Source organism: Oryctolagus cuniculus, chromosome 3, assembly GCF_964237555.1.
Source record: "Oryctolagus cuniculus chromosome 3, mOryCun1.1, whole genome shotgun sequence".
NCBI classification, from domain to species: domain Eukaryota; kingdom Metazoa; phylum Chordata; class Mammalia; order Lagomorpha; family Leporidae; genus Oryctolagus; species Oryctolagus cuniculus.
This window is the reverse complement of record NC_091434.1, coordinates 168,409,126-168,433,674: the sequence shown is the minus strand read 5'-3', so window position 1 is coordinate 168,433,674 and position 24,549 is coordinate 168,409,126. Positions and strand designations below refer to the sequence as shown.

At 52.5% G+C, this 24,549-nt stretch overlaps 1 protein-coding gene and 1 pseudogene across 2 annotated transcripts in view; one reads left to right on the top strand and one right to left on the bottom strand.

Moving 5' to 3' along the window:
* Nucleotides 1–24,549, top strand: part of PLXNA4 (plexin A4) — a 581,206-nt gene that overhangs the window by 182,645 nt on the left and 374,012 nt on the right. The window lies entirely within an intron of this gene.
* LOC108176913 (carboxypeptidase M pseudogene) lies at nucleotides 2,090–12,984 on the bottom strand (annotated as a pseudogene).

Below are 24,549 nucleotides of genomic sequence, written 5' to 3'. Positions count from 1 at the left end.
GTGAGCACACTCGCCTCTCTGGCTGTGGGAGGGTCGGGCATTTGGGATGAGAGGCCTGTGAAGGGAAGGGCTTTGTTTGAGCTCTTTGTCTGCAAGCTGCTCAGTATTGATCAGGGCAGGCTACCTCTGTCACCAGTCACCAGCAAATGTCACCGTTCACCATGGGTTAGTGTGTGTGTGTGTGTGTGTGTGTATGTGTGTGTGGTGGTGGGGGTTTGCTCTATGCTGTCATTCAGGACCCAGGCTCCTTCCCTCTTTTGGCTCTATTGTCCTCAGGGCTTCTCAGTCCCTACCAACTCCTCCGTGTCTGGTTGAGGGAGGAGGAAAGAGAAAGTACAGTGTCCTCCGGTATCCACGGGAGGTAAAATCTGAGACCCCTAGAGGGTGCTTGAAACTGTGGATAACACTGAACCCCACATACAAGGGCGGTGAAACTGTGTGACAATCAATCTGAGAAACCAACATGGCCACTAAGTGGCCGAGGGCTGGTAATAATGGATGCAGGGGTGGTTCCTGTTCTGAGCAGCATGGAGTGACCTGGCCATGTGATCTTGTCACACCACTCAGAATGGTGCACGATTTAGAACTTATGAATTGTTTGGAATTTTCCATTTTATATGTTCAGAGCCTGGTTAGTTGTGGGTAACTGGACACCAGAGAAGTGAAACTTCAGGAAAAGGGGAGAGGGGCTACTGTGTGTGAAAGACTCAGAGAGCAGGTTAGGATCTGGACCAGGCTCATGGTTTGCAAGCCCAGCAGTGCTGGGCTGCCCACTGAGAGCCTCCGTTTACGTAGGAGGCCCGTGTGGCTGCAGCCCAGGGGCTGAGCCAGGCTAGGGGCACCGGCGGGGCACTGCCAGCCCAGCAGCCACTGCGTGTACAATGCTGCATGCTTTAGGTCGGAGCAGACTTCTCTTAAGAAGCATTTTCCACACTTGGTAGGCAGCAAAAAGGAGTGTAGACTGAAGAAAGAAAGTATTATAAAGCCAACAGGGGAGAATTTTCTAAGTTCCCAAAATGGAGATTTGTGCTTGAGAAATTTCAGGCAACTGCTTTCCCTTTAGTTGGCCAAGGTGTTGGGATCTTTGGTTAGGGACTCACTGGTATCAATGTGTGACAGGGCAGGGGAAGCAAAGTGATGCGCTGGGCTTCTAGGGGCTGCTGGGGACCGAGTTATTTGGGATGGATGGGTTTGGGAAGAGAGCAGTTTTGAGAAGGGTCAGCATCACCCGTCTTTCATGCCTGTAGGGTTCCGCAAATGAGTCTTATCAGGAGCACCATTGTTATTGCTGGAGCACCTCTCCTTGATTTTCTCCAGTTGCCTTGTCTTTCTACTTTCTCCCCAAAGCCTATGGCAGCTCCGTGTGTACCTCTGACCTTCTTTATCTTACCCCCGCTCCAAGTCATGTTATACACATGCAGACTACCCAGAGAGAGCCTGCCTTAGTAACAGGGTTGCTGTCTAGCATTAAGACCACTCAGGAGGGTGGCACTAATCGTGTCGGGAGCCACCTGGACTTCTGTGAAGACGGCTGCAAAGACACACAGAGCAGTCTGGCAACTCACAATAAAACAAAGCCGATCCCTGCTCCTGGGAGCCTGGCTCATGGAATAGGCAGGACTCATAGCCAAAGATGTTTGTACAAGGATGTTTATAATGGCATCAATCTTTGTGATTAAACAACAACAAAAATAGAGGTGGGGGGAGCTAAAGGGAATGCCCATGGAGAGGGGAATGGCTGAGTAAATTATGATACAGCCACACCAGGGAATGTTATGCAACCATCCCAAAATAAAATCCCACCTCTGCCAGGTGCCTCGGGGGTTCTGGGAGCGAAGCATGTGTCGCACGAGTCTGTGTGCTTGATTACACGAGTGTGAGAAACATATGGAAGAGTTGCCCGATCCTGGAGGTGCGGGTGGGCGGAGGGGGAGAAGGCACAATGCAACCAGGTTTAGACTCCCATGGTGCTGTGGGGCGTGGGCAGCCGTGGAAGGGGTCCTGGCAGGGAGGTCTCCTGATTCGGAGGACTCGTAGACAGTCTTGGTGGTGTGTGTGTGTGGGGGGGGGCTGGAGGAGGACCTTGGGGTCAGGGGGTTGGCCGGGGGCTGCTGCTGCCCTCAGGGAGAGGTGAGGATGAGGGCTTGCGTTGCAGGAGCCCAGAGGAGTGGGGGTGGTCTGGAGTGGCCTTGGTGGTGGTGAGACGAGGAGGCTGTGGGACACAGAGGGCCCCATAGGTGGCCGTGTACCAGGCCTGGGTGAGAAGGCGGGAGCAGCGGCAAGAGTGGAGAGATCAAGGGGGCTGGTTTCTGAGGTGCCTGAAAACACTGACAGAGTTGTGCAGGCTGTGGCTGTGCAAGTGGCCTGAGATGAGGCCTGGGTTGGGGGAGGGCGCAGTGGAGATGTGGTCAGTGGGTGCGGTAGATGACCAGAGCACCAGGCTGAGGGGGATTCCTGGGGCTGGACCATCTTCTTCTTCCCACTGAGGGTCTCAGGCAGAACCCCCCAGGGAGGGCAGGTGGGAGATACCACATGTATGGGGCCATCCCGAGTACAGGGCTGAGCTGTGCTCCGATCCCCTTTGCTTGCGTACTGACTGCCTGCTGCAGGTCAAGAAATGCTGGCCTCTCTCCCGTCCCCGGTTGCTGTTCCCTGTTACTCAAAGCTGGAAGATGCCCTTGGCTAGATCCCTCCCAGCACAAGACATCAAGCCTTGACTTTGAATGATGTCTCTCTGATAGGCCAAGGGTAATCAAGGTAACAGGAGTGAAACCTAGGCAGGACCCTACACCGTGTCTCACTGTAGGCCTGTCAGCAACTCCAGGCTCATCTGCCACCACCCTGTCGTCTCAGCGCCAGGGGGAGGGCAGCTCATCACCACACTCCAAGTTCCCTTGAAGACCCATGTTCCAGCCTCCTTTCTCCTAGGGAATGTCCGCTCCCTTCCGGGGAAGCTCACCCTTGGCTCCAGGGCTGGGATATTGCAGAAGGCACTACCAGGGCAACACCAGCAGAACAAGGTTGGCCAGCATGTCCCACAGCCTGGGTAGGTGCCCCCAGCTGCACCTGGCTCCTGAGCCCCGCCTCCGCTCTGCGTAGAGGGAGGCCCCTGCCTCCTGTCTCCTCTCTTCTTTGGCTCCTCCTTTCTCTAACCAATGCATTGGCTGTGAACTGTAACTTACACACTGCTCCACAAAAATAAGCCAACGTTTCCAGTCCCCAAGATGCTCCCCCAAACGGACAAGCAGACAAACGCACGGGATTATTAAAGCAGTAGCAGGGACTCAGCCCAGATAGCCCTGCTAGGACGGCTAAGGCTTCGTCCTCCATCCTGCATCCAGGGCGCATCACCAGAGGCATGGCAGCGCAGGCCAGCCGGTCCCCCACAGTCCAGGGGCTCTGCCCCCAGCAGTGTTTGAATGTCTACTCACTTTGAAAACTTTTCCGCTGTCTGTGGTTCAACGTTTCAAAACTCTTGGGAGGGACCAAAGGCATCCGAGGCCCTGGGGTTGGGGCCCAGGGAGGTTGAGAGCTCGCCAGGTGATACTCACATGCGGTGGAGTTCAGAGCCATTTCCAGGGGCTCTGTCCAGGAGAGCGAGCTGCTAACATATCCTTCGTGCATAGGGAGACCAGGTTCCTGGGGATTCCAGTTTCCTTAGGCGATGTGGTCCTGGGGTGCATTTTAGTTATGCAACTCAGGGGAGGACAAATGGGTGATTTGCTCCCCCACATCTAGCTGTGGAGAAGCTTGGGGCGGGTGTTGATTGCGATGGATGAGAGGATCTGGACTGGGTCTTTGGTGAGAACAGGCCCACCTTGGAGCCTGAGTGCTCTCTCCGGAGGGGTGGCAGGGGCAGACCCCCAAACACCCCTGCTGTCCCCCAGCTACAGCCTTGTCTGTCTTTGACCGACATCCCTGCTGGAGTCACCCCACCAAGCGGAACCCATAAATGTGTACAAAATGATGGGCAGCGAAAAGCAGCAACAAGCGACTAAGAACCCCTTTTACAACGGAGAGTGCTTTTCATACGCATCTTCTCTCAGTCATCTTGTGAGTAGAATTACACTCTAGTCCCAGTTAATTCTGCATTAGGATTTAAGCTGATAAACTTAACCCCGGGACTCCAAACTGCCACAGACCCAGCCGGACTCGGGACAGACACAGTATTCCTGGAAACTCTTTTGAGACTTCCCAAAGCCAGCCTTTGTCTCTCTTTGCTCTCGTCCCACTCCGACCTGGAGGGAAGCCACCGATTCAGAGGGCCCTGTGCGGCACTGGGTGTTTTCTCCGGTTTCACGTTTTGTTCCACAGCACGGGGTCTGCTCGTGCCAGACTCCCCCGGGGCCCTGTGTGCGTCAGCGAAGGTGTTCCGTCTGCATTCGGTCAGGGTGAGCTCAGGATCCATAGCCGTGGCCACAGAGTGCTCCCTGCTTCCTTGTCTTCACCAGGGCTCATTTGCAGGTTGCTGCAGTTCGGAGCTGCCCACGGAGTAGATGTCTCAGGGGCTCAGCAAGTCTCTTGCTGACTCCACAGTCGCATATGTCATGGTAGGTGTATTCCAGGAGTCCTGGAGGCTTCTGTCTCCTCTGCAGCCCTGACGTGTCTGGCTGTTGCAAAGTCTCTGCTTTGGTTCATCTGCAGGGCAAGATGAGTCACCATTCGTGGGACAGTTTTGCACCCACCAGTGGATCCCAGGAATGTATGTTCTAGGCTCTCGCAGGTTCTAGCCTCTCCTCTTGACTTCTGCCACTCTTGGACCCTCACCCACACCTGGCTGCATTCCAGAGCACCCTGGGAAAGAAACCGAAGACACCAGGTTGATGTGAAGGAGGCGTTTGCTAAGTGACTAAGTGACTAAGGACGGCCCTTGTGTTTGGGCCCCTGCCGCCCGCGTAGGAGACCTGGATGGAGTTCCCGGTTCCTGGTTTCAGCCTGACCCAGCCCCAGCCCTTGTGGCTGTGTGGGGAATGAACCAGAGGATGGAAGATCTCTCTCTCTCTATCTCTCTGTGTAATTCTGCCTTTCAAATAAGTAATCTGAAAAGAAATCATACCCTACTACTTTGCAGGGGCAAGTAACTTACACCCCCCATACCCCTTCTTCCCCTGTACGATGGGAGTGACAGTGCCTTCCTTATGGGGTAGTGAGGTGGTGCTTGCAAGCAGCTGGGGCACCAATGCTTGGCCCAGATTGAACTTTCTTTTTTTTTTTTTTAAAGATTTATATATTCAAAAGGTAGAGTTTACACCCCAAATGGTCCCAATGGCCGAGACTGGGCCAGGCAAAAGCCAGGAGCTTCTTCTGGGTATCCCACGTGGGTGCAGGGGCCCAAGGACTTGGGCTATCCTCTACTGCCTTTCCAGGTGCATTAGAAGGGAGCTGGATCGGAAGTGGGGCAGCTGGGACTTGAACCAGTGCCAATATGGGATGCCAGCATCTCATGCCATAGCACTGTGCCATAGCGCCACCCCCCAGAGCTAACCTTTTGAATGGCACAGCCTAGTACGTCTTCCTTTGGTGAAAGGACTTTTGACTTTAAGTTCTCTTCATGAACTGGAGTCAGGGTAAATACCACCATGTTGTAAATTCAGCATACCATTTTGAAAGAGGAAGCATTTAAAAAATAATGTATTTTTCAGGCTACTTGTAGCCTGTTGGCATCCTCTGAGCTGCCTTTCCTTGAACAGCAAGACCAGACGGGTCAGTCTGGCATTTGATTTGCATGTTTTCATTCTGGAAATTGGTGACTTCAAGGCCCTGTTTATCCTAGGATGTACCTGAGGAACTTATAAAAAATTCTATCTTCCTTGGCCCTATCCCAGTTTGTTGAGTCAGAAGCTCTAAGGGTGTTGGGGGTCAGGGGTGGGGATGGAGGATCTTCTCCAAGGGGGTTCCAAGTGGAGCTGATGACTGGTCAGTATTGGAAGCCCAAGGCAACACTGTTCACTAGCGGGGAATTTGTCCTGGTCTTTTCTACTAGTGCTGTGTTTCTTTCCACCCTTCTCTGTAGGATATCATTAAAGGTTAGTACTCAAGGGATCACCTGCTTCTGTCCCCTTCTCATCCTGGAACTAAATGGGTGTCTGGGTGTGGGCTGTCAGTGGTCTTTATCATGTGGCCACGTGGCTGCCACATGCCGGAGATGTGCTCACAAACAGCTTTCACCAGAATCCTGCTTCCTTTCGACCTGGGTGGTCTGACCTGTGCATTGGCCTTGCCCCTGCTCAGTCCCTGCAGCCCATCGGCGTGTGTGCTGAGCTGGGCAGGACTGGCGGAGGGGGCTGGCAGAGTAAGTAAACCCATGTCTGGGCGGCTTCCTCTCACTGTCCCCTGCATCTTTCTTCCCTTTAGACCTCTTTGTAAGGATTCTCCCTGGGCAGGTGTGCGGGGAAGACGAAGGAAAGAACGAGTGGCTGGTGTTCTTCCTTGCCCCTTTCTCGCCTCCTCTTCATTTTTCTGTTTGGGTGGAAAAGCGTCAGACTTGGGGCATGAGCCTGGTGGTCCCTGCTAAGGCTGGAGCTGATGCTCCCTGCTGATCCCAGGAGAACGATCCTGGAGGACTTCCTGCATGCCCTGGACACACAGGGAGCTCTTTTCTCCTTTTCTGCATGTTGTGGTGATCGTAGTCTAGAACTGTCGGCTCTGTTCCTCCTCTGAGGTTTAGGAACTCAAGGGAAGGGCTGAGGAGCCTCAGGTGTGATTCCTGGTCCTTCAGGGCTTTGGCAAGGTCAGCGAGGCCTCCCCCTTCCTAGCAGTGAAGATTTGGAATCCGGAGGGAAGTTCCCTCGCGGTGGGAACTGGCCTGGCAGTGGGAAGGGGAGAGGGAGGAACCTGAGGGCTACCGTCCAGCAGGCTGGGAGGCCCCTGGGCTCCCTTTGCATCTGGGATTGCTGATACTGACCTGAGGAAGGGAGAGAGGGTCTTTGTGTTTAGTGTGTCTCGCTTAGGCCAGAGGAATGCTTTGCCAGGGCCGACATTTGTAGCTCAAGGAATTCCACTGAAAATGTGTAGCATGCACTTCTGCAGAAACACACACAGTGCTCTCTGAGAACAGAGTCTCTGCTCCCCACGTGGCGACGACCGGAGGCCACCAGCGCTGCTAGCTGGTGGGCTCCAGCCCGCGTGCAAGGCATCGCGTCCCTCTCGCCTCGCTCGCTGCTGTCTTCTGCCTCCCTGGCCTGGGTCTCTGGGTTGGTTCTTGACCTCGGGGGCCCTGCTTATAGCATAAGAATTACCCAAAGAGCAATTGAAGTTGTAGCTTCCTGGTCCCCTGCCCCTCAGAGGTTCTGATTCCTGTGGACAGCAACTGTGCTTGGAGAAATACTGACCGAGGTATCGAGGTCCAGTTTCTGATGAGAGTGAGTGAATGTCCTCCACAGAGAAGGCCACAGCCCCACTGAGGAGGGGGCCACGCAGCTCCCTGTTGATGCAGGAGGTGAGCAGATGCAGATGGTTAGTTCTCGTCCCTTCTTTAGAGCACAGGGTGTCTGCTGCGGAGAGAAGATGCAGGTGGCTGGGATGTGCTTTTGCACCCTTGGCCATGGTGTTGAGGAGGCTGCTACTCTGTGGCTGTGCTTTCCGAGCAAAACTTGCGTCACGGAAGCTTCTAGGAGAAGCAGAATGGCTGCCTGCCCCGCTCATTGTTCACACAGAAGCCTGGCATTAGGGCCAGTGGCCTGGAGAGCTGGAAAGAGATTCCTGAAGGGTCCCAGGTGAACCCACCAGTGTAGTCCAGCTTGGGCTGGAAGTGAGCCTTGAACGAATCAAGGAACTTCACTGCTTCCTTCATGGGCTGTAAGTGCAAGCTTCCTGTCAGGGCTAGGCAGGTGGGGGGGGGGGGAGAGAAAATGAATATGAATGAATGAATGAATGAATGATGTACGCAGGCTTTTTCAGGGCCTGGAGAGTGGAGAGGCTGAGACTACTTAGGGAGATCTCTAACAATGATCCCCTCTTTGCGATGCTGCAGTTGCATTCATGGTGAGGATTGTCTTTGGGCATAGGTGAGGTTTCATTCCTGAAGCCACTGCTGGGGGAAGGGGCCCCAGCTCCTTGCATGGTGGTCAGACCATCACAGAGGGATGTCAGTCATGGGTCTGACTCAGCCAGGCACCCTTTGGAGCACCCTCCCTTCCAGGATAGCTGTTAAAACCAGACTCTCCCCTCCTGGACTAGCTGGTGTTAGCTGGGGTAGCCAGAGTGCTCTTCTGTTTGCAGGGTTGGCTGGTGACTGGTGAGCCTCTTGTTTGTTGTGAATATGCGTGGCCATCACCTCTCAGTCATCAGAAATGCACTCAGCCACCTCCTGCTGGAGCCAGACACACAGGTACCCGCTGGTGGACTGTGTCAGCCAATCAGCTGAGCCCATCCCTCTCCCAGCAGCTCTGGCTTTTCTCAGCCCCTCCACCCTCTTGCATGTCTTAACACCTTAATCCTAACGTATCCCGATCTGCACCTTTCTCCCCTTCTTGCAAACAACAGAGGAAAGTCTTGGAGCCTTTCCTTTCTCAGTAGCTTCTATTCTGATTCTTTTTTGTAGAAAAGAGGCTTTGAGGGGAAAAAGCCAGAGCACATTCGCAGGGAGGCTCCTCCTGGGGCTTCGCAATAAGAGAGGAGCACCTGGGGCAGGGGAGAGGATGTTTGAGAATTGTCTGCAGAGTGGGGCACTGCCTGGCTTGTTCCCGTACCCCAGTTCCCCCAGTCCTCCTTTCAGTGAGCGTCTATTGGGGGGTCTCTGGAAGGCAGACATCATGCCATATACTGGGGGTGAATTCGTGGTGAACTGGCACACACAGGCCTGGCATGGGGAGCGGGCAGTCCCTCTTTGGGGCATTTTTACTCAGGGCTCACTCTGCATGCATAGCTTTCCCGACCCTCTGCCCATCCCTGTCTTCTGACTTTTGCAGGGTTAAATTAAGGCTGCCCACAGAAGCATTTGAAGTGACTGTAGTGGGGCTAGTCCTTTTGAGAGCATTAGTGGGAACTTTTGGGGACAGACAATGAGGCCAGAGGCTATGGGGGCAGACGCCTTCATTGTCTTGAGTTCCAGGTCTGAAGAATCCTGGCGTAGGATAAGCAGAGGGAAGCACGTCCATTGGCCCTTTGCAAGTCTTATTGATCTTGTGCAGACAATTAATAAAACAGGCAAAAGCAAGCAGGCAGGCTGTGCGCTGAGCTTTGCCGGGTGTGGTGGGAGCGCTTCTCTGAGCACCAGTGTAGTTCAGATCGATGTCAACCTCAGTAATTTATTTATGAAATTATATAGCCCTTCCTCAAGTAACATTTTACTTTTATTTTAGTTCCTGTCCCAGATCCCCACCGTGGAAGCAGAGGTTATTTCCTCATGGGTAGCTGCCTTTGACACTCATTTATATAAATGGAAGGCAGGATGGGAAGACTATCTGGAGTCTCTGGCAGCTGCGTAGGCCAAGAAAAGTGTGATTACAGTTTAAAGGTTTGCATTTCCATTGAATTCGCTGTCTACCTAGGAGCCTGGGAAGTGGACACCTTTTTGTTCCGCAGCGGAACCCATAATGACAGTCGTAGGAGCCCCCACGGGCCACCTGTCCCTCAGCGGTGGGGTGTGCGCTTCTCCCCCTCTGTATACTGGTCTATTTCTGTGCACCGTCTGTTTTCTCTGGCCCCTCTTGGCTTGTGTTCTTGTGCCCCAGGGTCTCTGGTTACTAGCAAGGGGCCCTGGGAGCTTTCTTCTTGCCCCACACAAGTTGTGCTGTTAGCCAGCTTCACTTAGAACACCTCTAATAACACAAAACGGGGTGGCCTCCTTTTCCCCAGGAGGTTGCTCCGCTGCCCGACAACACCGACACTGTCTCTGGATGCATCCCAGGGGCAGATTCTTTGTTCTCGCGTGAAGTCAGCGCTCCCCTGGGAGTTCCCTGGGCTGCAGAGTGGCCACTGTCACTCATTTCACACTGAGGTCTTTTCTTGGAGCTGTGTCCATGACTTAGAAGGAGGGTGAGTGGGTTATAGCTCCGACCACAGCATCTCTTTCCCCGTCTCTGAGCTCCCCATGTCCCAGAACTCAGTTTTGACTTTTCTTTCAAATCCACCTAAAGTCAATTGGCAAATCATATCATCCTACCTTCCTCCTAACTTCCTCCCCACATTCTGCTTCTGGCCTCCATCATCTGGTTGGCACACCTCGCCCACATAGAAGCCTGGAGCGCCCATCCATCCCGGCTTCCTAGTCTCAGTGCCATGACCCTGACAGATGTGTTTACCTCTCCTCTGAACACTGAGCCACCTGTGGACTCTGCTTCCTGGTTTTGGTCTCACTCCCCTCTCATCTGTTTGGCACCTGAGTGCCCAATTTATTGTCCCTAACACAGCTCTCAGGTTATGGCTCCTCAAGAACCTCCATTGGCTCCCTTTGGATTATTGAGTTTCTTTCCTCTTTAGTCCAGAATTCAAGTTGATGCATATTTTGGAAATTTTTTTTTTTGAGTTTCACATTTTACTTTATTTGAAAAATATGTGCAAAAGAGTCATTAAAAATAGAACCACTGGGTTCTAGTACCAGTCAAGGTGCCGGATTCTGTCCCGGTTGCCCCTCTTCCAGGCCAGCTCTCTGCTGTGGCTCAGGAGTGCAGTGGAGGATGGCCCAAGTGCTTGGGCCCTGCACCCCATGGGAGACCAGGACAAGCACCTGGCTCCTGGTTTTGGATCAACGCGGTGTGCTGGCAGTGGCAGCCATTGGAGGGTGAACCAATGGCAAAGGAAGACCTTTCTCTCTGTCTCTCTCTCTCTCACTGTCCACTCTGCCTATTAAAAAAAAAAAAAAAAAAAAGGAACAAACTAGGCTTTGTTGCCCCTGAGTGGCTTGGAAAATTTTTGTAGAGAGGAATCAGTGGGCATGAAGGATCTGATACTTGGGTAGAATCCAGTTGCCCTTGGAATGAAAGTTGAAAATCCTTTTTAAGCTCACTGAAGTTCTGGGATTTCTCTGGAATAACCACCTTTGTGAGGTATGGATCATGCCCAGGGACTGTAATATTTATTGTATAGGACCCAGGCAAGAGAAGTAGATAATATTCTCCAAATTTGTTGGTTCTGTATGGGCAGATATGTTTTCGGTCTTGGACTTCCACAATTACATTAGGTAATGAATTTCCATCGATATCAAAAACATGACCCTTTACACCTAAGTGCACCTGTTTCATATATTCGACCAATGAGGCTTTGTTATAATTCCAGAAGGATGGCAGCTCCTCTTCAGGAGGGTATTTGCAGCACGACAGCTCCAGCGTAATTTCAAAGCACTGGGCACAGATGTAGTTGTAGTCTTGCATTCCGCTGTGCGGTGGATACCAGGAGTATCCATTGGTAACTCCGTTAGGAAAGTTCAGTTTGTTCTCACACTGATCTCCTTTCTTCTGTTGGGGTTTCTTGATGCATAGATATTTGCAAGATATTGAAAAACATCATCAGCAGGAGTTACACTTCGGGAGAGCAATGCCCCACTTGCTGGAACGCCATTATCAAATGGGTAACTGGCCACCAGGGCACCGCCATGGAGGTTTGCAGAGAGGACAAATGTCTTGGTCTTCAGCCACTTCATGACGGCTGCAGTTTCAGGGTGCCTCGACATGTTATTATATTCAAAAGCATCGGGGAAGTTTTGATTCAGGTCATACTGGTTAAAGTTTTCCCTTCCATTGCTGTAAAAATAGTCGAGATTTTTGACAGCTTCGAATCCATCTGGGTTCATGGAAGGCATGATGTGTATCCGGGCGCTGTTGATGAGGTTTGTGATTTCAGGGTCTTTCCCGTGGTTGGTTACGAGATAGTCAATCAGATGGAGCAGCAGTTCCCGCTCAACCATCTCGTCCATATTTGCCACGTATTTGAAGTCCAGAATCCCAACTCTGTGTTCCTTCGGGAACCGTCCCACAACAAGAACCCACAGGTTTCTACCTTTGCTCATGGGAGGGCCCCATGGCGTTGGTCAGTTCCATAAGAGGAACAGCTAGGACACGAACAGGCACCCATGTGGGATGCCAGTGCCACTGGAGGAGGCTGAGCCTATTACGCCACAGCACTGGCCCATTTTTCTTTCCTTTCTAACATAAGAACAATGTTCCAGTTCAATTATGCACTAGTGAGACTTCTGCTATAATGGTGGCAGGCTGGATAACTCAGATTGATCTTCCTACTGAGGAAAAACTAAGAAAATGGCAAAAATATTTTCAAATGTGTGCTTGAAGATACTTCTAAGTTAGCAAGGTGGTGAATGTTTTAGGGCCAAATTTTGAAAGAAAATGGAAACCCAGAGGCAAGTACATAGGGATGAGACTTCTGTCTTCTACATCATTGCATCTGACAGCATTAGGGGGCTAGGAGACCAGAGCTGCAGTTCAGGGGTGATAAAACATAGGACACTTTTGGCTCAGGGCTGTAAGTAAAACGGCCCTCACACATCTTGAAGCTAGGCTTCAAATCATTGGCAGAGTTGAAAAAAACACGAGTTTCTAAAATGGGATTAATGCTGTATTGTTCTGCAAAGTCAGCTGCCTGATAGATATAAGCAGAATACTAGATTGAGGAAGCTACATTACTGTAGTCATCAAATAACTTCTGCAGACTTGTGTTTGAAGACAGTGTCCAGCATACTTTCAAAGATAAGTGGCACACACAGGAATAAGTGAACATGAACAAGAGCTGGCAGAAATGAGAGACCTGCAGGTTTCCTGGGAACTACAGTGATCAGGCTCTGGCTCTAAAATAACCATGTCTACCATTCTCAGGTAGCAATGAGACACGGTTACAAAACAGGGTGGCAAACCAGGAACTACAAAAACGACACAGTGGATTTAAACTGGAGTGAAAAAGAAACGGTAGGACAGAGAAATACAGCAACTGAAGTTAAAAATTGAATGGGTGGATTCTAAAATAACTTAGAAGAAGCAAGTAGAGAGATAATCAATGAAGGGGGAACCAGGCAAAGAAATCATCCAGAATGGAAGACAGTGGGTACAGAAAAGGGGGATGAGGGATATAGAGGATGTGGTGTGGTGATCGTACCTGTTGGATTTTTTTTTTTTGACAGGCAGAGTGGACAGTGAGAGAGAGAGACAGAGAGAAAGGTCTTCCTTTGCCATTGGTTCACCCTCCAATGGCCGCCACGGCTGGCACGCTGCAGGCAGCACATCACGCTGATCCGAAGCCAGGAGCCAGGTGCTTCTCCTGGTCTCCCATGTGGGTGCAGGGCCCAAGGACTTGGGCCATCCTCCACTGCACTCCCTGGCCACAGCAGAGAGCTGGCCTGGAAGAGGGGCAACCGGGACAGAATCCGGCGCCCCAACCAGGACTAGAACCCCGTGTGCTGGCACTGTAGGCGGAGGATTAGCCTAGTGAGCCGCGGTGCTGGCCGCCTGTTGAATTTTTATCAAGAGAGGAGGAGAAAGAAATTTCATCGGCCATGAATTTTCTAGAACTAAGGAAAAATATCAATACACCAACTCAAATATGCCTAGGAAGGTAAATTTAAAAAAAATAGGATAAATAACAAAGAAAGCTCCATCCAGACATATCATAATAGGGATGCAGAAGACACCTTGTATCACTGGTTATTTCCCATGCAAGTCCTCAGTCATCTTGTATACCTTGGTAGGCACTGTTCCCCTGCCCCTTCCTCTCCACGTGTGCAAAAGTTGCCCATTATTTTCCAAGCTTCATCTGATGATCCTGTTTTTGCCTCGAACTAGTTTTATAATTTAAATGACCAATAGAAGCTTAATGTCAGCAGTGTTAATCCTGCTTCCTTCAGTACTGCTGCCAACCGTGATGATGTAGTTTCAGGCATTGTTCTTGCATCTCTCCCATTTTAGAACTCATCAGTCTTCATAAAACTCATCAAGGACTTCTACACAAGAGAAAACAGAAGTCACCGAGCTCTGGTCTGAACTTGGAAGTATTTTTCCCTGTCTTGTACCACTTACGCATTTTCCCTTGAACTATTGTAACCTGTATGCAAAGCCTGCCCCATCAGGGGCAAGTGCGAGTAACCTAGCTTTGTGTTTGCATAGTAGGTGCTCATTCCTTGGTCGAGTGAGTCTTGCAACCTTGAGGCTTGTCCCCAAGAAGCCTTAAGTGCCCGTGGCTCTGTTAAAATCCGAGCAGATGGAAACTGTGAGCCTACCCTAGCGTGTTATCCTCTCTGCCTGCCTTAGCGGCTCCCGTTCACACGTTAAATTGAAAGCAGCGACCGAGGCTCTATTTAAAGTGTCCTCGAAAATGGTACTCAAGTGTGTAACACAGCGATTTCACTGAGGTGGGCGAGGTATTTATGGCGAGGTTGTTTTTCCTTTGGATAGGGGTCTTTATAACCAGCAGCCATTATAGGACAGCTGCGTGGTTGTCGAAAGAAAACAACAAAAGAACCTCGACTAGTTCCCTCTGTCTCCATCAAGACATGATCTCCCCGGTTATTTTCTCCATCAGGCCATGTCTCTTCCATCAGCATCCAAAGATCACAAAAATACGACCTGAGGCCAGGGACGTTGAAGCAGGAATTGTCCAGCACAGAAAGAATAATTGCAATTTCGCCATTAGCATTCCAGCACCAGCTCTCTCTGGGTTTGTTCACCACCTCAGCATGACAGCTTAATGGTTTGTGGGACAAGGAATAGTTCAGCACCGTCAGTTGCTGCTCTTGTGGGGAGGGGGGGACTGCTGAAAGCCCTAGGTAGGAGTCTCGAGAGAAAGGGTCTCTGTATGGGAAAAGAGGTGTTAAGTTCAGGGGAATGGCCGGCTCCCTCAGAAGCACTGACTACCGATGCTTCTGGGAAACCAATGTGTGTGTGTGTGTGTGTGTGTGTGTTGCTGCTACGTCCTCCCCTCCCCCTGCTCCTGCTCCCTGTCTGGGCACTTCTGTACTAGGAGTCCTTTGAAATACATCTTTATGGATTGTACTGATGAAATCCATGCCTTGCACTGTTGACTCCCAGGACTCTTGACTTTCTGAACGGCAGTGATAATCTAGCTCTCTTCTCCCGTGCCCTCTGCGAGTAACAGGTAATGAGTGGCACTGTGTTTTCTAGACAGATCCACACTCTATCTCCTACTCTTTTGATACAACATGCACATCCTGCATCAGCTTCTGGAGAATGTGTGGAATTCCTAAGTAGTACAGTGTTGGCAATGTTTGCCGAGGTCCGTGGCAGTGGAGATCCAGCCTGGGATGGGAGCTAGAACGGTGTAGGCAGGTGCATGTTAAAGCGAGACAGCCAAGTGTCTAGAAGGAACGCTGGGCCTCACAGCACCCAACATAGGGAACATCCTATGAGACTTGTAGCTCTCAACTGCAATGACTGTGACCTGATGGATTCTCCAGGCAGCCTCAGACGTGCTGTCCTGCCCTGAGCAGATCTGGAACTCCGGGGTGGGCAGTGTTTCTCCAAGGAGGTGTGCCTGGCATTTTGGGTGGGGTAAGTCCTCATTACACAGAACCATCTTGCACATGCAGGGGGAGCATCCTGGACCCTCTGGATCCTACAAGCCAGGAGCACCACAGGGTCAACTACAAAAGCTTCTGTGTATTTCTAGATGCCCATGGGGAAGGGAGATCGTCCTGGCTGAGAACTTCTGCAAGGCCGAGGGTAGAAGCAGGACTGACACCTCGCCTGTATTTAACACCTGTGCCTCTTCCTGGGGGAGGTGGACTGGTGAGAAGTCTTTGACAGCTGAGTAACCTTGAGCAATCCACTTGAGCCTTCACTGAGGTCGTTGGATGATGATAACACAGAACTTATCTCTTGGGCTTGTTAAGGAGATTAATATTAGCAGGCACTTCGGAATGCTTACGACTGGTTAGGCGTGTTCTGTGCAGGATCTCATTCATCTTTGCAGCAAGCACGATAAAGTTGGTCCCGTTGTGAGTCCCACTTCACAGGTGTCGGTGAAGCGGCCTTCGGAGCCCCTTGCAGGTGCAAGGCTGTGGCCTATCACTCGAGGCTCTGCAGCTGACTGAACCCACTTAGGTCTTCAGCCTGCGTCAGAGTCTCTCGCGGAGTTTGTAAAAATCACAGGTGGCTGGAACCCACCTCCAGAGCCCCTGACTCAGTAGATCCTGGGTTGGCCTGCGGGTTTGCTGTTCTAACAGGTTCCCATTTGCGGCTGGTGCTGCTGCCCTGGGAAGCTGCTGCACACTGGGAACCACTGACTCGAGTCCTCCATTTCATGTCCAAGTCGTGTGCAATGCACAGGAAGTTTGGGAAAGGCATGCACACACATGCACGCCAGGGGTTGTGGGGGGTACAGTTCCTGGGGTAGGGTAGAGCCTCACTTAGGTTGTGCTTCCCATCAGTCTGAGGCTTCCATGTTCCTCAGACCTGGGATGGAGAAGCAGGGTCCCAAGTCACAGGCACTAATGAAGTCCCTGAACCTGGTAGCAGGAGAGAGGAGGGCAGTGTGGTGACTGACTGGCAGCATCTCCAGGGAGACAGACAGGGCTTGGGGTTGGCAAGTCACATGGATATGAGTTATTACAGCACCAGAGTTGTGCCATTGAATTATTTCTGTTGTGTTTATGTTTTCTGTGATTATTAGATGCACATTCATTTTTAATTTTTAAAATATTTATTTATTTTGAAGTCAAAGTTACAGAGAGAGAGGGAGAGACAGGGAGAGACAGAAATCTTCCATCTGCTGGTTCACTCCCCGGATGGCCACAACATACAGCGCTAGGCCACGCTGAAGCCAGAAGCCAGGAACTTCATCTGAGTCTCCCATGTGGGTGGCAGGGGACCATCCTCTGCTGTGTTTTCCACCCATTAGCAAGGAGCTGGATTGGGAGTAGAGCAGCCAGACATAATCCAGTGTCCCTAAGCAATACGTATGTTGTAAGGGGGCGGCTTTACCTGCTGTATCACAACTCTGTCCCCCTCTTTTTAATGATTCATTTTTGTTTATTTGAAAGTCAGAGTTAGAGAGACCAAGAGAAAGAGATCCTCCATCTGCTGATTTGCTCCCCAAATGGCTGTGATGGTCAGGGCTGGGCCAGGCCAAAGCCAGGAGCCAGGAACTCTATCCAGGTCTCCCACGTGGGTGGCAGGGGCACAATTACTTTGGGCATCTTCTGCTGCCTTCCCAGGCCCACCAGCGAAAGCTGGGTTTGTGGGTGGAGCAGCTGGGAGTGGAGTGGGCACTCTGATAGGGGATCTGGCATCGAAGGCAGTGGCTTACCCCGCTGTGCCACACCACTAGCCCTTTTGGCAAAGCCAGTCTGGGCAGAGAGGCAGCAAGGAGAAGGATTTTTGTCAGAAGGGAAGCGACATCCCCCTGTGACTGCCCATCATGGCAGCAGCTGGGATCAAAGCGAGGGAACCCAGGAGAGGCAAACACGGGCCAGGCGGCTGCTGACGGCACCCGGCTTGTGTGGCCAGCTGCGCCCTGCCTGGAGACACTCAGTAAGGATTCTGGGAGCACCGCTCGGGTTCTCTGGTGCTTACTACGTGCCAGGGCTTCCACAGAGCACCTTCTCATAGCCGTGGGGGGTGGGGCCCTATTTTCACAATCTGTCTTAGGGATAAACGTGGCAAATTTGAGAGCTTCCGCTGTAGGTCGGCCCATGCCCCGAATCCCACGCAGTGATGCTCGTCTCCAAATCCTGGTGTTTGCTTTTCTGAATCAGAGAGGACTCTTATAGGGACCCTTTCGTTCCATTCACCTTGCCTGGAAGCAGCTGTTCCCTAAACCTTGTGTGCTTGGTGGTGCCCCGGGCTTCAGACTGGCTCTGCCTAACACTTTACCCACGAGCACGAGCCGATCGTGTAACTTCTGGGGCCTGAGTGTCTGCCCTTGGTGAGCACCGTTCCTTTCCCTCTGGTCTGCGGGGTGGACACTAGCACATCTCAGGCCCCTGGGAGGGAAGGTGGTGGCGTCCTCCACTGCCCAGTGGGCTGGTACAGGGGCTGACACAGGCGGGCAGGAGCTCCAAGCTGGTGCATTTGTTTCCTTCTCTGTGCTTGTGGCTGCACCGGGAGGTCTAAGACAGGGAATGAGGGAGGTAGCAGGGTCCGTGTCTCCTTGGAGGAAGTGGAACCTGGGCAGGGGCAGGCTGGGCGGGCTCAGTGAAGCGCCGCATCCTGCAGAGGTGTTGCTCTGTGCTGGGGAATGATCCTGGGTGGCCTTGGCCTCACCACTGTGCATGTCCCCATGCAACGGACAGCAGAGCTCATGGCTGGACCAAGGGCTTGGCCTAGATAAAGGCCGTAAAAACGTTTTCCTATGTCATGTGTCCAGTTCCTGTTCTCACTAGAGGGTTGTCTCTCTTAGCCTCTTGCTGTCACCTCCACCTCAGAGTTCACTTCTCTGTTCTGCTCTGAGCTGCCTCTGCCTTTCTCCCATGCAGCAGGAGCTGCAGACGCCTCCTGCCCTCTGCTGGGCCGGGCTTGCATCTGGTGAGGCCCACGGGCCTTGGTCCAAGACACCCTGCCTCTGAACCTAGGTCCCTAACCAGGGGATCCTAGCCAAAGCCCTTTAAAAGGGCCTTAACATTAAAAAAATATTTATTTACTTATTTAGAAAGAGCTACAGAGAGAGATATTCCATCCACTATTTCACTCCCCAAATGGCAGCAATGGCCGGGGCTGGGCTGGGCTGAAGCCAGGAGTCCAGAGCTTCTTGTGGGTCTCTTACATGGGTGGCAGAGGCCCAAGCACTTGGGCTGTCCTCTGGCATTGTAGGCAATGGCTTTACCCGCTATGCCACAATGCCAGCTGGCCCCTGGCCTTAACTTTTTTAACCTAGTATTTCGATGCCAAAAATGATGCCTTCAGGGGACTGAATGGGCTTAAAGGATGAAGGCTACTTTTGTTACTACTGGCAAAAAAATATATCCCGCTTTATCACTGGATTACTCATTACTAGACATGTCCCCTGTGCTGAGTGCTGCGTGGATGCCTGACCCCAGCCTGGACCCACCTGCCACCCATGGAGGCACTCGTGCCTATGGTGTCCCTGCCAAGCTGAAGTTGGCTCTGCTTGAGGACGTCTGGGTCTCCTGGCTCATTGCTGGACTGTCCCAGCAGGCTGCAGGTTCTCGAGAAGAGTGGTGTCCCCGCCTTTGGCCTCCATTGCAGGGCCCTGTCCCTGCCCTTTGGAGTAACCTGGGAAGCTGCCGTGCGCCCTGCTCTGGGGGATGTGAGACAACCCAGTCCCTTCAAGACTTCCTGGGTCTTGCCATTGCCTGCCCCACTTCGGTCCTGTGACTCAGCCAGTGCCCCAGGGAGTGAGGTGGACCCAGCAGTCCTCCTTGGCCAAGGGCAGAGCCCGCCACTGAGCACGAGGCCCTGCAGCGCCCGCTTTTCTCGGCAAATGCTCTTCCTGTGCCGGACTTCATGGCATCCGGCCTCCCACTGGTCCTGGGAGCTGTGGGCTCTCCACATGTGGGGGTGGCCTATGCATCGCAGCTGCATGGTGGCTGCAGGGCCAGCACCCTGAGGTGGCGGCCTGCCAGCCTCCAGCTCCTCTGGGGCTGGGTTGAGGCTGCCTAATTAGTGTCTGGGCAGCAGGAGCCGGGGGCGGCAGGTATACTCAGAGGAGAAGGCCTGGCCGGGCCGAGCAGGGAGTGCTGTCCAGAGCTCCTTCCCCTTCCTTCTGCTCCCTCCCCATGCCGGTTCCCTTTGCTGCGTCCATGCGATACCTGTGGGTGTGTGCAGAGGTGGCGGTGGGAGGAGGCAGGACAGTTTCATCTTCCCCTCTGTAACATACGGCTCCTGCCTTGGTCTGGTGTAAGGGGTCAGGTCTGGAGACAAGCATAAGCCTCAGTCACTCTCGGAGTGGGAGGGACCACACAGGGACGCGGGCAGGAGCGCCTGCACGCCCCTGCCGGTGTGTGCCGCGTGTGCAGCACCGGGGCCGCCTCCGCACAAGGTGCTGTAGTGGCCCTGTTTTCCACACGAGGAGTCCGTGTGGACTCAATCAAGCTCACACATGGTTTTCCTCCTGGTCCAGCATTCCCGATTGCTGTGGGAAGGAGAAGCGAGGAAGGGGACAGAGATTCTGGGATTGGGTTCAAGTTTGCGCTCTACCGCTTGCAATGACCTAGCCCCTGTGACCCCTGGCACCCCTCCCTCTGCCTCCTGGGGCTGTGGAGAGCATTAACTAAGACGCCGGGGGTCAAATGTGCAGCCCAGAGCCAGCATCTGCAAGTTCTCAGCGACTGGTAACCCAGATGCTCTTGATTTTCCCTCCCAGGGAAGATGTCCTCGCTGCCTAGGGACTATGGGGAGAGAGGGTCTCAGCCGTGGGGTGAAGCAGTGAGTCTGGGGGCACAGGGCTGTAGGGCCCAGTTCCCTCTGTGTCACACTTTCCTAGCTTGGGTGACTTGATGCGACAGCGCTGTGTGGGGCCCAGGGTCACTGCCATTCAGAAGTGAGTAAGAATGCAGAGCTCGAATCACAGAGAATCTTCTCTCGCCCACCCCACTGCCCTTGAACTCCACAGGGCAAGGGGTGAAAGGAACCCATTGGTTGGTCTCAGCCACAAAAGGCCTTTACCGAGAACTGCCTGTTGAGAGTCATGACTGCGGCCCCCTGAAGCCCAGCAGCCAGACTGCAATCCCCGCTCTGGCCCACGAGCCAGGCCCGCCCTTGGCAAAGCACAGGCATGGAGCATGGTGTGTGATGCCCTGGGTGTGTGCCTTCGTCCGTTTTGCTGTGTCTTGAGTGCAGCCCGGCACCTCTGGGCGTAGTCATCCTTAAGGATGCTGGGTGGAAATCCAGATATAACAACTCTTTCCAAGTAATTTGCTTCTCTTTGGTATTTTTCAGACAGGGAGGTGATTTCTGGTCTGATTGGTCGGTCCCCTGGCTTGCGATGTGAGTGAGAAAGAACTTGCTCTAGGAGTTGTCAATTCTTCACTTTCTTAGGACCAGTGCTTGACTTACTTACGTCATTTTCTGTCTACACTGTCCTTAATGGAAAGCTCTTAAAGCCAGTTGCCCGTTTTTGTAAACCACTGCACTGTGTGATGCAATTATTAAATGTAAATCTCTTTAATGGAGATAGATTACCGCCACGTCCTGCAAACACTGATGGCAGATCACCAAGTGCAGGCACCAAGTCACCCCTGGGCGTCAGAGCATCCCAGACGGTGACCAGCCCCTGGACCTGCCAGCTCTGAGTACTGAGGAGTAGCAGGGCCGTCTCCTCTTGCTCTCTTTTGAGATACGCATGTATTTAAGTGGCAGCTCTGATCTTTTCTTCCCAAGCCCTGATTTTGGAGACCACATCAGCCACAGACAGCGCAGGGTGTGTCCTGTCTGCTCCACCTCCTGGCCGTCCTCACCGTGGAGACTCAGTCCTCCCCCCACCCCCCCGGGCCCCTGTGGTGTCCGTGTGTGGGTCCCCACCATGGACATGGCCTGTGGCCGGACGCTCAGCCTCTGCACAGGCCGAGTGTGGGGACACCAGGCTTCTCTCCCCTGGAAGTTGCTCCTCCTTTATAGCAGGGGGACTCCTCCAGACAGGAGTGGCCTAATGGTAGGAGTGGTTAGGTGGGGAAGTGGCCCTGTGGCTGGTTAGCTGGGAGCCTGGAGTCAGGGTCAGGGTCAGGGTCAGGATCAGGGAGGATGGGGGATTGCTGATTGCATCTCTCACCAGGGATCCTGGTTGCAGAGCAGAGGTGGAAAATCCAGTTTTCCCTTTGGCCTGAGCTGCTGCTGCCTTCCCCTCTACTCAGCCATGGGCCCTTTCTTCCGGGCATCATCATAAGGTGGCCGTTTTATTTTCCACGCTCCTCCACCTGGGAAGGATGAGGCTCAGTCTCCTTGCCTCTGTTGTCCCCTGAGTTGCTAGAAAAATAGAAAACAACAAACCCCAGTCCTCTGTCCTTCAGAGCAACCTGCAGGTCTGGCTCTGCAGGAAGCGGCCCCAGATCAGAGCTGCTGTTGGTCCCAAGAAGGTAGATGCAGGGGGTTGAGGGTGGGGGCAGGTTCAAGCAGAGGAAAAACAGGGCATGGGCGGCAGGTGGGGGAAGGGAGCGAAGAGAACATTCTGGGCCTGCAGCCTCACGCTCTCAGTCCGCGGTCCCCACTGGGTTCCAGCTCCCCCAGGTGGGCAGAGCCATTGTAGATTCATGCCTCACACAGTGGAAGGAGAACAGAGGCCCAGGGCATCAAATAAGAGAAAGTGGTTTTCTTTTAGAACCAGAATTTTTTTGTTTGTTTGTTTTAAGTGAGCACAAGGGATTCCTGATACGAGAGAGAGTCTGAATTATTGGAAGATTCCTTAGGCTGGGAAATAGGGCTGTGGGTTCAGGGGCACCCTTTGAACAGGGGTGTCTGCAGACAAGCAAGATCTTTCCATGTCGGGGCCTCGCACCCATCCCCTTCCTGATTCTGTGTCCTGCCCACCTTCCATGGTGACCATCAGTCCTGACTCCCACCAGGCACCTCCCCCGTGGTGAGTGCTGTGTGTTGATCACAAATAAAGCATGGCTCGTGTCACTGAGGTTTATTCACCAGCAAAGGAAGTGAACCCAAACCAGATATCAGCATGAAGGCAGACGCCAAGCAGAAGTTTGCACACGTTACAGTATTTTGGAAATGAAGAAGAAGAGCAGTCCCTTTGGTTTGGAGGTTAGGAGGGGTATGGGTAGGTAGAACACGCTCCACGAGTTGCCCCGTTACTCCTCACCAAAGCTAAGAAAGAAAGTACTGCTGCCCTCTCCATCTTACGAGTAGGAAGACTGAGGCCTAGAGGGGATAAACCGTCTGCCTGAAGTCAGGTTCATAAGCGCAGAGATGGGGAAGGAGGTGGGGGGAGGAATCCCACACAAAGGGAGCAACCTGGCAAAGGCGGGGAGCAGAAAAGCACAGGGTGTGAGCCATGGAGGGCTGGTAACGGGGTCTCTGAAGGCGAGGCCAAGTGTGTCTCGCAGCCTGCAGGCAGCAGGGAGCTGCTGAAGGTTCTCGGGGAGGAGCGCGTCCTGATCAGTGTAGAGTAAGTGGCTTAGAAAGTAGAGAATCAGGAAGCTGCAGCACGTGAAGAGGTGACCGACAACCCGCGGCAGCTGCTGCAGGGTGCACAGAGGATGGCTTGACGTGTTATTTTGCCCAGTGCAGTAGAGAGATTTTCCCTTTCACTTTGATAAGAGGCAGCTGATTTAATCAGAATGGATGTTCCATATTCCATCGTCCTGCAGCCCCATCTACTTGTCTGCATCCACCTTCCTGACCTGAAGCTTAGACTCTGGTGTGGCCCTCCTTCCCTCCTGCCTCCCTTCCTTCTCTCCTTACTGGACGTGTTGGGTACACATGGCAGTGATTTTGTAGAGCACTGAAACGCCAGTTTCTTGAGCGGGTAAAAATGTCTTTGGTGCCTTCAAGCATCGGTTGCCTTTTGGAGGAGTGGGTGCAAGGTTGATGCAGGGAAGCATCTGGGTCTCTGGGGTGATGGCTGCAGGGCTCTGCACCTGCTCTCCGCCCAGACAGTAACTCCTTCTGTGGCTCTAGGAAACGTGATGCATTTGAGTCTCTGCCACAGTGAAATGGGGGCAGAAGGGAGATTCTGTGTGTTAGCAGTTCTCAGAGTGTGACCCCCAGGCTACCAGCATCAAGTGTCGTTGGGAACTTGTTGGAAATGCAGGTTCCTAGGGCATACTTTGGTGCAGCAGCTTAAGCTGTCACTTACAATGCCAGCATCCCATGTGAGTACCAGTTCAAGTCTGGTTGCTCCACTTCCCATTCAGCTTCCTGCTGACATGTCTGGGAAAGCAGTGGAAGGTGGCCCAAGTGCTTGGGCTCCTGCACTCTTGTGGGAGACCTGGATGGAGTTCCAGGCTCCTGGTTTTGGCCTGGACGAGACCCAACCATTGTGGTCATTTGTGGAGTGAACCAGCAGATGGAAGATCAATCTCTATTTTTTTTAACTCTGCCTTCCAAGTAAATAAAATAAATCTTAAGAAATGCGAATTGCTGAACTCTTGTCTGAACGTAGGCTTCTTTCTTGTGGGGCAGAGTCAGAGAACTGCCTTTCTAGATGGTTCCCAGGCAGGAAATGTTATTGCGCAGCTTTGGGGCCTTGGACAGATGTTTTGCATGTTCTGTGACTCAGTTTCCCCATCTGTAAAATAAGGGCCCTAACAGTATCTGCTTACAAACTGTTATGAGAGATAAATTGGGTAATTCACGTTGAGTGTCTGCATCTGTAAGCGTTGTTCATGGGTGTTCTTGTTTATGCATTTGTGATATCCTATGCAAACCAGAGGTTATTGTGAATGGGTTAAACTGCTGCCTGTGATGCTGGCATCCCATCTGGGCACCGGTTTGAGACCTGGCTGCTCCATTTCAGATGCAGCTCCCTGCTAATGCACCTTGGGAAGTAGCAGGGAGTGGCCCAAGTGCTTGGACCCTTGCACCCATGTGGGAGACCCAGAAGAAGCTCTGGGCTTCTGGCTTTGACTTAACACAGCCCCGGCTGTTGCAGTTTTCTGGGGGAGTGAACCAGTGGAGGGTTGGTTCTCTGTCTCTCCCTCTTTCTCTGTAATTCTGCCTTTCAAATAAATAAAAAATAAATATTAGA